The sequence below is a fragment of the Colias croceus genome, chromosome 17 (assembly GCF_905220415.1).
Source record: "Colias croceus chromosome 17, ilColCroc2.1".
Classification (NCBI taxonomy): domain Eukaryota; kingdom Metazoa; phylum Arthropoda; class Insecta; order Lepidoptera; family Pieridae; genus Colias; species Colias croceus.
This window is the reverse complement of record NC_059553.1, coordinates 7,315,675-7,330,849: the sequence shown is the minus strand read 5'-3', so window position 1 is coordinate 7,330,849 and position 15,175 is coordinate 7,315,675. Positions and strand designations below refer to the sequence as shown.

General features: G+C 34.6%; 2 protein-coding genes across 11 annotated transcripts in view; one reads left to right on the top strand and one right to left on the bottom strand.

The window, feature by feature from the left end:
• LOC123698829 (transient receptor potential cation channel trpm) overlaps positions 1-15,175 on the bottom strand; it is a 225,688-nt gene that overhangs the window by 169,000 nt on the left and 41,513 nt on the right. The window lies entirely within an intron of this gene.
• The window catches only part of LOC123698832 (transmembrane protein 214), a 196,704-nt gene continuing 187,823 nt past the window's right edge, over positions 6,295-15,175 (top strand). The window contains exon 1 of the mRNA XM_045645609.1: positions 6,295-6,430. The gene's annotated coding sequence lies outside the window, so the exon portion shown is untranslated. The remainder of the gene's footprint in view (positions 6,431-15,175) is intronic.

The window sequence follows — 15,175 nt, the reverse complement described above, 5'->3', positions numbered from 1 at the left end:
AATAATTTTACAAACTTCCCGACGATCTTTAAAATTATGATAATATGATAATGATGGTATGGCAGCCCCGACGACTTTGTTTTTTTTTTATTTTTATAAATATTTAAAATGGTATTTATTTTTAAAGATCTTCGGGAAGTTTGTGAAATTATTTATTCCTTTTTCTATGCACTTTTCTTCGTTGCGTTGGGTTTTTTTTTTAATTTAATTTTTATTGCACAGTCTAAACGGTTTAGTTACTACAGGCGCGAGACAGGAAAGATGAGCGCTGAGACAAACGTCAAAACGCAAAGGAATAGAAGGAATCCGCTACGATAATAATTGTCATAAGCGTATGAATTATGATGTGTTTTGCACAATTTTATTAAATTGCGACTGGATGAAAATTTTGTTCGTGATTGTCGTCGTCGTTGGTAGGGTGAACAAATCTTTAGTAAAACATCACGCTTATGTCAATTAGTATCGATAGCGGATTCTATTCCATTTGCGTTTTGACGTTTGTCTCGGCACTCATTTGCTGCACAATATATTGTCAAAAACATCCATACAAGGAAGGAAGGAAAATAAATTTGCTCCTTTCCCTCCTGGTGCCTAAAAATAATATGACATAATTTAAAATAAATTTTACGTAGAAAATTAATTAGTTAGGCATTTATCTTTTTAGCTCAGTTTAGTAATAAATTTTACTTAAACGTTTTTTTTAATTATTTATGGTAGTACGTGTTTATTCAATAAAAGTTAAGTAGTAACTACTACGCAGTCACTATTCCACGCGGACGAAGTCGCGGGCACAGCTAGTATATAATAAAACTCAAAGGTGACTGATATAGGTAGTGATCTATCAACGCGCAGCCCAAACCACTGGACGGATCGGGCTGAAATTTGACATGCAGGTATAGATGCAGGTTAGGACGGAAGCGTCCCCTAAGAAACTATTTTGATCAATTCTACCCCCAAGAGGATAAAATAGGGGATGAAAATTTGTATCATGTTTATTTATCTTTTCCACGCAGGCGAAGCTGCGGGCAACAGCTAGTTATACAATATGACGTCTTCTCTATAAGTTTATGTCTCTGTATCTAATACTAAACAACATTTCTAACAATTAATGTTTACTTAAAGAATTCCGTTTTATAAATGTAATTTTAAAAGTTCTCTCTTACAGAAAGCTTCGTTCTCAGAGCAGTTAGTTAATAGGACTGCATTAATGAATCTTTCTGTGAAGCAATTATAGTCACTGCACTAAATTGCAACTTGCTAAGACATATAGACTTAACAAGAAGAGTAACAGTCCACTATGTACTTTGTGGCATGGTAGAGACTTACCAAGAACTATCCACTGAGTAGATGTGACATGTTTGTTGCCTCTTCTCTGTCTTATTTTAGTAGTTACCTAGAGAAGAATACTACTAAAATAAGGCCACTAGGTATAGAAAAGAGTTGCGAATACAATTTTTGAGGAAGCACATTTTTAGCCAATAACAAAACAAGAGAGAAGTTTTATCGCATATTATATAATAAAGCTTAACGTCTTGCAAATTGTATTCTTATTTTCTTTAGCGCCATAAATCTTGATCCATTCATTGATTTCAAATTAAGAATTCATTAATGAAAAAAGAAATGATAATATTGCCCTATTTTTTTGTTCCGACAATTTACATTATGTGCCTTTTTGTGTGTCATTATGTGCTTTTTTGCACTTAATAAGCTAATGCTACATTACTGAGTCTATTTTGATACATATTTTCTTTGGCGTTTATTCTATGCTTCGATGTTACAGGAAAATATAAATACACTTCCTAAAGAATTTGTATTTCCAATATATTTTATATGCGTTACGAAAATGTGAGGAACGGTTTTCTTATTCGATAAAGTTTTACCATCAATTTTTACATATTATTATTATCTCTATATCATATTATTATCGTGATTCCAGATGAATAAATTTGTTTACAAAATTTATATAACGAATAATTCTAAACACGATCTTTCAGAATACTTAAAATAGAACGTCAGGGAAAATGTACGTTGTTGGAGAATGGCGAACTCCCATAGGACTTTGGGCCTGATCGTTACACTGATGATTTATGTGGGGTTAAATAGATAAAAATATACAGATTCTATAAATATAACAATTAAAGATCTGTTCTATGGGATAGCAGAGATATTGAGCATGTAACGTCACTAAAATTGAGGTTAGGTTTGCTCGAGTTCAATGAATAGCTTTGTTTCTTTCTAAGTAGAGGTAAGTTTATATCCTATAATATATATTATTTAGATAAAGAGTGTAACAGAAGAACAGTTAGGTAATAGAGATATTGGATCGAACTTTTATTCTTTTAGAGTACCTACCAAAACATCGTAGGTACTTATATATAAAATAAAACACGTTTTTTCATAAATCGTTTATTCATCATTATCATCATAAACAATTAACACATCATCCAGAAACTGTGCTGGCGGCATTAAATCTGGTTGATACCTTGCCCAGCTAAGGTACCATATTATGGACATAACGTGACAGCAGCAACCTACAGTTCTTCTTCCTACTAAACAATTACAATAATAGACTGTTATTGCTTCCCTTCCCATGAGAGCACTGTCGACTAAAATATAAGTAAAATAAGTTTTACTACTTCTATGCCTGGATTGAATGCGACCTCTTAAAAGCGAAGTAGTACTTGATGTCGACAGTGCTCTCTGTATGTCGCTGTCTGATTCACGGCACACTTCTATAACATATTTGCCATCGTTTCTTATGTGCTCACCATAATAGGACCTTGCTTGCTTAATTTGATATGAACCTAAGGAAACCAACTGCATTGTCATCTTCATGATTTTCAATCCTCAAAGAATCATTTGCAAGTTTCCAGCATGCATCAAATAATATGTGATCAGAGTGAGTGATCTACAAATAAAGAATTAATATTACAATTGGACAAAAGAAAGTGAATATATATAAATCTCGTGTCACAATGTTTGTCCTCAATGGACTCCTAAACCACTTAACCGATTATAATAAAATTCGCACAACTTGTGGAGTTCGATCCAACTTGAGAGATAGGATAGTTTAAACATGTAGGTACCACGGGCGAAGCCGGGGTGAACCGCTAGTATATATATAAAACAATGTGTGTTTACATTTTTGTTTGATTTCAATAGCTAGTACTAAATACCTTAGATAATACTAATCCACTAACCGTTAGAGGAGCAGCCCACCCTTGTATAATTGATATTATTGCGTTATCTTGTAACAAATGCATACGTATAGCATTGTTACGATTAGCATTAATACCACAGTTGATGCAGTTCATATTTGTAAATGAAAAATTGGATGCAAAGTCGGTGTCCAGGTAGGGTAGCAGTAGTGAGTCGTAAAGGCAGGTAATCAAAGTCCGGTGTGCAAGCGTTGGTTGGTAGTAATAACAGAGATCGTCAGTGTCCGTAAATCGTAATACGTAGCGAAAGTCGATAAAGATGAAGAAAATAAGTTAACCACAAGCACAAAGTCGAATGTAACGTAACGAAAAACCTCAATCAAATGTCAAAAGTCAAACGACAAACATGACATTGTAATTAAAATTGAAGCGGCCAGCTACATTTCAGAAATATTCTTACAAAGTGCGGCCGCCATGAGTAAAAATGTATAGAATTACGGATTACCTAAATAAATAGCGTGCTAAAAAGTTAAAAATAAAATATGTAACGCAGTCAACTTATATTTCTGATTCATAAAGCATTTGAATTTTGTATAAAACTAAAAATGAAAATAAATATTCATTCGTTTTAATCGATATATCGACTATTTTAATTCTGACAGCACTGACAATCTTTGCTTGATAAGACCGGTAGTCATAGAAATCTAAATAACAATGCCGTTAGTGAACACATTATCTTTTTTTTCAAACATTTGTTTTCCCATAGAATCAGAAGTCAATATTTTACCAAGAATTATTAAAAATAACATAATGAATTTTAAATTTATTATCATTTCTGTAAGGCCTTATTTATGTTAGGCCCAGTTTCGCCATTCTCCTTTGCATGAAAAAATGTGAAAAAGACAATATTGTAGAGTTTTATTTGTTTATTTGAAAATACTTTTCAGAACGGTCAAAGAAAAACTGAAACCGTTACAAAGACTGTCTCATTTTGCAAAGTAATCTAAGTAGACCCCGGTTGCTCCGAACAGATCTTTTCGAAGTGTACCGACAGCAAAATTGTTATCGTTGTTTTAAAACTAGACAGAAAAAAGTGCTAGACTTTAAGGATTTTTATTAATAAAAATTCTCCACCTATGTTCTTATCTCTTATTTAGATAATGAAAATCAAGCTGTAAAAATATACATAGATTTCGTAAAATTTACTTCATACTGCTTTAATTAAGGAAATAATACTGTGTATGCTGACATAATTAACGAAATCAAAATGAAACAGCAAACTTTCATAGACAAACAAACTTATATATCAATGCCATAAAGTAATTTCCAGATGTGCAATTCCAAATGCTTTAGCAAGAAAAATATTAAATATTATTTAAAACTAGAGGTAATCTTTGCTTGCTGACGCTACATTATACGGTTGTTGATTTACGTAGCTGCACCGTGCCTCGAACCCACTCGTTGGCCGTTACTGCAATCTTGAATTAATCTCCGTTTTACCATCCCTGTTTTACCCGTGAACTACCTTACTTGAGCGAATGAGATAGCCACATATATAGGTTAGTATATACGCTTGAATGGAGCTAGGTTCGCTCGTCCATAACGGTTGTAGGAATGGAAATACTCAATAACTAGGACGTAGCCTGGCTATGCAGTTAATTATATATATACTTAGTACTTGATTGTAGTGTTCACTTAACCGTAGGTTACGGTAGCCAAATACAGGCATAACTAGACGCTTAAACTATGTAGAGATTTTAATATTATATTGATAGAGTCAGCTCTATCGTATCGTATAGTCGTCGAGACAAGAGATAGCTAATTAAACTATAATATGAAGTTTTGAATATATTGTGTTATTTCCAGCATATATCAATTTTGATACTTGACTGTATACCATATTATGGTAATCACACAAGATCCTAATGTGCTTGCGCGTGAAGTCATTGGCAGAAACTTCGTAAGTAGAAACAAGAGTCTGGAACGATATAGAGCTTCTGATATAATATGTGATTTATTTCCAGGACACTGGATAGAGAACAATTTAAAAATTTTTGTTACTTGACTGTTTTCCATGAGGTCGCCACTGAACATCCTAATGCATTTACTCCAGTCAGTCAAGACAATCAATTCACAATAATTCCAAAAGTTTTCAAACTTCGGTCAAGTGAATGGTACATTGGGACGACAATAAATCTCATTTTGCAATCTTGTCCGGTAAAATAATTGGCAGAATCTTTGTAAGTAGCTTAAATAGGAGGTACCTAACTACTCACATATTATAAAGCGTCTTCTAATACACATGTAAAACGAGTAAGAGAAAACTTAAATATTTAGATGTATAATAAATAAACACAGATGATCTAAATAAAGAAATCAAGGTTTTTGTTAGATGTCCAATTGTAAAATGTAAAATTTTATTCATCTCATTCTACTCCAGACAAGCAAGTCAAAACACAACGCTAACCAAACATTACTACTATATTTTATTCACTGACCATTCCTCTCATTATTTAGTCAAGAGCAGAGTTTCTTAAAGATTTCAAAACTCTTTCCAAAGTAATTAACTGGCTACAAAATTGTTTCAAATTCAAAATTCATTCATTGATTTATTGTGATTAGTGATGCAACGAATACGAATACGAATATTCGTATTCGCCGAATAGTAGACATTTACCGAATATTCGTATTCGGCGAATATACAAATATTTAAAAACGTATATTTTTGTACGCAACTCTATTTACTACAGATTTAAAAATCGCGCGTAAAAATATGACGTGTGCAGAGGCCCTTAACCGCAACAACCGTTTTCCAAGTCTGAAAAATATTGTTCACTGAAGCCATGTACAGTCTTTTCGGAAAGACTTTTTTCAACGGCTGGAAACATCCAGACTGAAAAAAAAATCGCCTAAAACCAGAATATCTACGAATTTTATGTTTTTTAAATAAAAATAAGCCTATTGTAAGCATTTATTAAACACTTGACCGTAATTTGAAGCTTACTTATTGAGAAGGTACCTAGCTTTTTCCGCCTATTTTCCCTCTCTTTCTCGTTGTATATATGCTATCTCTCTCGCACACGGCACACCTCCCACCAGGTGGCGCGGCCGGCGCACGATAATGTGCAGGCGCTAGATCTTCTTCATTGGCGTCTAGCTTCCGCCGCGAGAAGGTTGTCTACAAGACTACAACCTTGGTGCTATTAAGTATTAAGTATTGCATATTGCAAGTGCTAAAAGTGTGAAAAAGTGTATCCCGTCGGATCGGTACAGTGAGTTATTTTTACATCTATTGTAATGACATTTTACTTAAAAATGAGCAAAAATCTTTTAAATCGACGGTATATCCATTGGACTTTATTTAAAATGCTGAGGTTTTTTAGTGAATCCTTCAGCAATAGTTTATTTTTCAATATGCTTTAAATACTTAATAGCATGTTAGATATTTAAAATTAACGATACAACCGTTACATTTTACGTGAAATAGTAACTTTTCTTTTGAAATATTTTATAAGTAATGCAATATATACTAATGAATATTTGAATTTCTAATACTGTGAGTAAAGCAGATTTTAACGGATTTACCGTTCGGCTTTACTCGTATCGTTAATATTACTTTTGTGATTATTTGATATTGACTAAATATATTAAATACCCTCTCTTTTATATAGATATTTTTATTTTATTTCATTTTTAATGTGTTTTTATTACAAGGTTACAAGTGAATATTAATAGTATGTATGGATAAATCCAAGGCTAATCCTATGAGCCAACTCAAAGCTTAACAGGCATGCAATCCATTGCTACGACTTTATTACATTGTTGTTATCACTAGGAACGGTTCGGAGTATAGTTTATAACTAAAAATTATCGAACGAGATGAGTCAGCTCAAAGAACAAATTATATAGGTATTACCTATAACAGGAACAAATTGATGTTAGCGTAATTGCACGAATCACAACGTGTCCGAACATGTCGAGATATGTTATAAATCGTCCGGGAGTTAGCCGCTCATCTGAATAATGATGGAATACGCACAATGCACATGTTCAGTAGGTACCATGAACGTACCACACATTCAAAAGTATCCGTAGTCTATACGTGTCCTTTTATGAGTATTAATCTGATCCGTATATAAGCGAAAATAGACATAGGTATTACACACAGCAATTTTGGTTTGAAAATTACTTTTATTTATATTACGTTTCCTATGTTTCAAATGATGCAACTTTTTGGTAAAAACGAGTAAGTGCCAAAATTTTACATTTAAATTTTCTAGTTTGGAAAGAGACGTTATCGTATAGTTATCGAGATACCATAGTTAGAAATTAAATTTAGAGACATTTCAAAGGATTTACTATTCACATATTCTAACGTTTTAGAATAATATTATAAACTTGTACACCTTGACAAAAAGTAAAAAATTGCGGGTGAGCGGAGATTATTTTGTGCAATAAAACCGTCCTACGATGGTATGACCACGTATGGCTGCGTTCGTAAGGAATGTTAACGGATATAAAGCAACTGAATGTGACATCGATTGTATGAACTAAATTAAATATGAATCGAAGTTCATTTTAAAATTTTGTGTAAATGATTTGAATTTTGACTTTATTAAATAGTTAAAGCCTTCTTTTTATATATACATAACAATTAATTACCATTGTCAAATCAATTCTTATTTCATCCTGGACAGCTGTTGCTAGCATTGGAAAATAAGTTAAAGTACCTTGTTACTATATTATTATTTTAAATGATTATTAACTTCTAATTTTATATTAGCACCTTAAATCTTGCTCGAAGCAGATTACATAAATGTGGCCGCTAGGTTTAACCGCTACTCCTCGCAGGTTAGGTTCGTTAGCCAGGTTAAACCCACCCTCGCAGGGTGACTATTAAGTATTTTTGGGAAGGCCCTACTTATTTCAAATTACAAACATCCCTCGCGCAGCTGTCGCTCGCAGGGAAATAGGTGCAAATATATCAGCCCTCGCGGGGCTTTGATTACAACCGCCCTCAAGGAGAAATGGTGGAAATATATATCAGCCCTCGCGGGGTTTTGATTACGACCGTCCCTCACGGGGAAATGGTGCAAATATATATCGGCCCTCGCGGGGCTTTGATTGCGGTTGGTGCAAATATACAAAGGATTGATCATTAAAATGATCATAGATATTTGCTTTCGTCAACGAGGACCCACGAAAATGTTAGAGATGACAGTAACGGATCTTCACTCTTCTAAGGTAGGTAGAAAAAGGTTTTGAAATCTAATTCACAGTGGGCCATCTATACAATATAAGTATAGTAATATAACCTAATAAATACAATAAAATAGGTAAGAGACGTTAAATAATGGACGCATGAAATGAATACTTTGTATCCTAAAAGGTTAGCTTACGCTTATTTAATCAGGAAACCACCATTGGTTTATCAATTATGGAAATTGCGACTTGAACAAATTGTATTTACCAATGCAGAGCCTCACAATGCAGAGAATCACAACAAAGGGAGGCGAGTCGGATCAAATATCATCTCGCAGATGATTTGTGGCGGTGGTTTCCAGGATTGTCACCAAGCTTTGTGTCAATGGTATATTTGTTATCGTAATTCCATGGCACTAGCCGACCAATTTTCACATAAAATCACCTGAAGAGATTTTTTAATCGCAAAGCGATTGAATGTAACAAATTACGATTGGCTATGTATAGTTGACCTCTCATAGGCCTACTTTAGTTGCCCGATCTTGTAGGCAATTTATTCGACTCGTTTATCAACCCGTTTGGCCTCATTATGGCACCCATGAGTTTTTCTTCAGGGCTCAAACAATAAATCGCTGAGGGATTAGGATAATCATTTGCTTAGACAAGTTTCTTGTCATCCCACCAGGATTATTATATTATATAATAAACTTATATGCAACTATTAACGTAAAACGTTTAAGGACTCAACGAGTACTGTGAATTCTGACTATTGAGTTACTTAGGATAGAGGATAATTAATAACGGAAGGTCAATCCTTCCAAACAAAAGCCTCGTATTATTAGATATTACTTGGAACCCCTACCCTTCACGAGAAAGCTCTGCCAGATGACTTCACATTTCTTTGATTTGAAGGGGGGGGGGGGGGCAATAAATGCAATGCAATACAGACTATACGGCTTTTGAAACATTATAAATATACCAGATAAGCGAACTAAACCTTTCTGGTTTAGTTCTTGCTATATCGATATCCGTGCCTGCTTCTCGTGGTTGCGGTTGAATTAAGTTTATCAATGGTCATAAATGCAATTCTATACAGATGATATACTGCATTTTAAACATGACAAAGTCTAGTAAGCCAACTAAACTTTGCTAGTTTAGTTCTTACTATATCACTGTCCGTGGCTGCCTCTCGTGGTGGTTACAGATGACTAAAGTAACGTCCTGTCTTCGCATCCACAACCAACTGTCCTTTCATAATCTTAAAACAGATTAATTCGACATAGATCCCCACGAGTTCAGTTCTTCATTTTTGCACTCGAAAAACTGTGGACAACCCACGAGCAGTGCCTCCATTGGTAGCAGTTACAATCAAGGGGTAACTAAGGTAAGCTAGCCATATTAGGGATGTTGGAACAACCGACCATATTCAGGGCAACTTTCTTTGTCCAGTTTAACGTTTAGGCAGTCGTAGCATTCCTACGGAACAAAAATGGGATCAGATCTGCACCCTTAATGCAGTTAATCGAAAGGAGATACCTTCAGACGACGATAGTATTCAGAACGCACCATATTCCTGAACATAATAATGCATATTAATCTGTTGCCATTGTCCTGCAGCAGAATTCCTTAGCGATAATTTGTTCTCGTTAGAGCGAGCGAGGGTTGTAACGATAATATGAGAAATCCTAGTCAGTTCGAGGCCTGAACGACGTGTAAGAGTACTGCTATTTCAGTAGTAGTAGCACCGAGAAGGGCGAAGGTATTCTGGAAAGCAGAACTGAAGGCCCGGTCAGCAGCACCATTCACCTAATAGACAGTGTTTAGTGCTGCACCACTAGAATCTGACTCTGAAGGTATACAGAAATGTATACATTTTCCAAATATCAAATGTTATAGTCGGAAGAAAAATCCTATTTGCCTCCGTCTACCCAAAAGACATACGGAGTAGCTAGTAGAAGTTGGTTGAATTAGAATAAGTATAATTAAAAACCTTTGTTACTTACTGGATAAATTTGGCTCATTTCCTATCTGACGTTCATATAGCTGTTGATGGCCTAGATGTTATTCACAAACACTTTCATTATAAATAAGTCACGTTATGTAGTCCCGAGACTTTTGGTATATAAGTTCTGATGTAAACCATAACTATACCTTAAAATTAATTTGATTAAAACTTAACGTACTTAGCTGTAGTAATTGCAGGTTTGGGACACAGATAAGCTCTTATCATTTTAGTCTCTAACTTCTTGAGTTCATTATATGTTTCCAGTACAGAGTTTAAAACCTATCAGTTTTAAATAAATAATTCATGCATTGCACTGAAAGTACCAGCCATGTTTATATTATGATCGGTGGCGTTGGCTCTAGACACCGCACGCTTTGGTTGGATGTTACATATTATCTGTATTATAATTTAAACCGCTTACCTGGTTTATTTTATTACCTTATCCAAGGGATGACCTTTTAATTTATTTGACCCTAAAAGTAAAGACCAAGGTCTCTACTTGTCCGCTAGTAGCAGGTTGGGTTAGAACTGTGTGAGTTGAGACAGCTGGTAAATCTATGTTATGAGGATTCAATGGTGCTCCTACAGAAGTCTAATTGAATAAATAAAGGTTTGAGTTTGAGGTATTCTTGCCTCGTCGGTGATGAGCTGTTGCTTAATTTTGTAAGTAACATCTAAATGCGTAATTAAAAGTCGTTACTTGCTCTTTCGCAGATTTACGCTAAAGATAGTGGAAATTGTAGTAACTTTAACTTTTCAAGCCCAAAAGGTTAACTAAGGTACGCTTGAACCAATCTCATAAGTTCTAATACTTTTAATCATTATGATTTACTTTTTGGTTCTTATTTGATTAACTTTTTATTGTTAATATAAATAATATAAAAATTTAAAAATTTGTGTGATTTATTGGTATACTATCTGCACACCTTACTCTTTCAAATAAAGAAATAAGTAATTACTTATGTACCTATTCAAATTCACATTGGCGTCCATATATTGTACACCAGGTGGGTAACAAACAGGTCTCAATAAGTAAGCTTCAAATTACGGTCAAGTGTTTAATAGCTGTGTTTTACCTGAAATAAAACACATATTAAATACTTACCTATATTTGAAGCTTACACTTAACGTCCACCTGTTGAGTATTTCGACTCAATGAAGAAGATCTAGCGCCTGCACATTATCGTGCGCCGGCCGCGCCACCTGGTGGGAGGTGTGCCGTGTGCGAGAGAGATAGCATATATACAACGAGAAAGAGAGGGAAAATAGGCGGAAAAAGCTAGGTACCTTCTCAATAAGTAAGCTTCAAATATAGGTAAGTATTTAATATGTGTTTTATTTCAGGTAAAACACAGCTATTAAATAAATAAGTCTTTTATTGCCAAGGCGAGATATTCGTATTCGTATTCGTATTCGCCGAATAGTAGGTTTAATATTCGTATTCGTATTCGTATTCGTATTCGCAAAAGTAGTATTCGTTGCATCACTAATTGTGATTCGCAGGTTATAAGGGTTATTACATTGTATGAGGTGATCCGCTGTGATCTGCCATTTGTGGCGTACAATTTTAAGTTTGTATTGTTTTTAAGCTATTGCATAGCTTCTATCGCGGGCCTTGAGCGCGGGGACCGAATCCAGAAATTCCGTATCGAAAAAACCGCACGCTCCCCACTCCGACGGGCACGGAGATGTGGCTTGAACGCATGCTATGCAATAGCTTTACCGCGGCAGTCCCCGAGTGCCACACGTCTTTTTTTTTGTTTGTATTTTATTTTTGATCACCATGCCAATTGAACATTATTTCTATTGCTTATCAATATATGATGCTACTGTCACAACACATTTCTCAACCAATCAGAATCTTGTTAAAGTTTACAAATTCCACGCGTTAACTACCCTATATTATACCGGAAAAAAATTGCTACCGGAATATCGTTATGTAGCATTTATAAAAATACACATATATAAATGATAATAATACAAAGGAGCAGTGGTCCAGACGTTCAAATATTGAAATTTATGGTATACCTGAAAAAAAGGGCGAAAATCTCTTTGAAATCCTAAAAGTCATAGGTGAAAAATTTCAATTCCCATTAAACCTAAGCAGTGATTTGGATTTTATCACACGTGTCGCTCCGAAAGATAGAGATAATAAACAAATTAAACCCATCGTTGTGAGATTTCAGGCTCGTTACAAAAAAGACGATTTCCTAACCCAAGCGAGAAAATTAAAACTAAAAGCCTGTGATATTGGCTATTCTGGCAACAACTCTTTTATTCACTTCAACGACCATTTGACTAGAGCCAATAAAGTCTTGCTAAAACGTACCAAGGAATTGGCGAAGGAAAGAAACTACAAGTTCGTATGGGTTAAGAACTGTTCGATCATGGTTCGTCAGGCGGATAACACACCGTTGATTCACATCTCAGATTATAAAGATTTAAACAAGATAAAATAAGTATTATATTTCTAGCTCAATTTACTTTTTTAATCTTTAATTTAATTAATACGTTTTTAATTAATGGCATAGTCATGGGAGCTGATCGAGGGATGTCGAGAAGTTACTTGTTCAAATGTAATTTAGCAAATCTGAACACACTTTTATTAATTGGGGGTCTACTCATATTTACTCAAGGTCTCTTGTTTCTATTTTTTGTGTTAACAATGTTTGTTTATTTTATGTGCTTCTTTCAGTATATCTATCTATGTGGTGATTTAATACACTTATTTAACAATGGCATCCCCTGAACTTTCATTTTACTATCAAAATGTGCGTGGGCTAAGGACCAAAACAAATATCTTTCTCCAAAATCTTTTATGCTCTGATTACGATGTAATTTGCTTATGCGAAACTTGGCTCTTACCAGGCATATTTGATGCTGAATTGTTTGATCACCGTTATAATGTTTACCGATGTGATAGAAACTATAACCTGAGAGGAGATACGTTAGGTGGCGGTGTTTTAATTGCTTTAAAACGTGAATTATTAATTCGATCCTCAAATTGTATCGATGTTACAGGTGCAGCTGCTGATATAATAGAGGTATCGTTTACGCTAGGAATTTCTTCCCACCCTAAAGTATACCGAATTTATTGCTGTTATTTTCCACATTGCCGTTTGCAGTTTGATGTTATGACTGAGTTTTTAGAAACTATTTCTACTTCTTACACAAATAACCCAACCGATGAATATTTAATCCTCGGGGATTTTAACATTTCATCCGCTCTGTGGGGTGATCCTCATGAATACCCAAATATAATCAATGCTAATGATCAAGATGTTTTGATCAGAGCTATGCATTGTTTTTTAAACTTTACAAATTTTAGTCAATACAACAGAATTCCTAACAAAAACAATAAGCAACTGGACCTCGTCATTGCAGGATTCGAATGCACTGTTCAGCACTGTAAAGAACCTCTTATCGTGGAAGATTTTCATCATCCTGCTTTAACTGTTAAAGTGGTTGTATTGAACATGAATTATCTTCGACCGATCCCGCGTTTTGTTCGCATCTTTCGCGCTGCTAATTATGATGATATTAACCTAGAGCTTTCTCGCTGTGATTGGTCTAGTATGCTTAATTCGGAGAACATTGATATTGCTTTGAATAATTTCTACGATTACTTATATGATATTATTGAAAAATATGTTCCAAAGCGACGAGTGACAGAGACAAAATATCCAACCTGGTTCTCTAAATCATTAATAAAAATAAACAAAGAAAAGTTAAAATTTCATAAAAAGTGGAAAATATACGGAAGGTTAAGTGACTACAATACTTTTAAAATTTTACGTGGGCGCGAAAAACAGACTTTTCAGATTTGTTATAATCGGTATATCAGTAATGCTGAAACTAAATTGAGATTGAATAGTCAGTATTTTTGGTCGTTTGTTAAATCTAAAAAAGCTTGTCCCGAATTACCTGCCACAATGTTTCTGGATAGTAAATCCATAAGTAATGGTCGTGATATATGCAATTCCTTTAACCATTATTTTCAATCTGTTTACGAACCAAACGATGGTAATTTCTCGTTCGTTTCTGGTCCTGTGGATGGTTTCACTGATGGTCACTGTTTAGGTTTAGGATCAGTTCAAGTTTGTGAGAAAAAAGTAGCTAGTTACCTAAAGAAGTTGGATATTAACAAAGGGTGTGGACCTGATGGAATTCCTCCCGTGTTTTATAAGTCCTGCTATCACAATCTGGCGTCGCCCATTTGTTATTTATTTCAGTTATCTCTAAATACAGGTACAATGCCAAAAATCTGGAAGCAGTCCCATGTCATCCCAATCCATAAATCCGGAAACAAACATAATATCAAAAATTATCGACCTATTTCAAAATTAAATACCATTGCAAAGTTATTCGAGAAAATCGTCTATGATGCTATTTTTCCTCATATCCGACCTTTAATTATAGAACAACAGCATGGATTTATTGATCGGCGATCGACAGAGTCTAATCTGTGTGAGTTTCTTCATAATGTGGCTTGTGCTATGGACCGTGGTGGACAGTTGGATGTGGTTTACACCGACTACTCTAAGGCGTTTGATAAGATCTCCCATCAGTTGTTAATTCACAAATTACGGGTAGCCGGTATACATGGTGATCTCTTACGGTGGCTGGAATCATACCTCAGAGAACGAAGCCAAGCTGTTAATATAAAAGGTCATTGCTCTTCTTTTATTCCAGTTACCTCTGGAGTGCCGCAGGGTTCTCACCTTGGTCCACTGCTGTTCAATATCTTTATAAATGACGTTATTGGTCATTTTAGTAACTGTAATTTCCTACTTTATGCAGATGACATGAA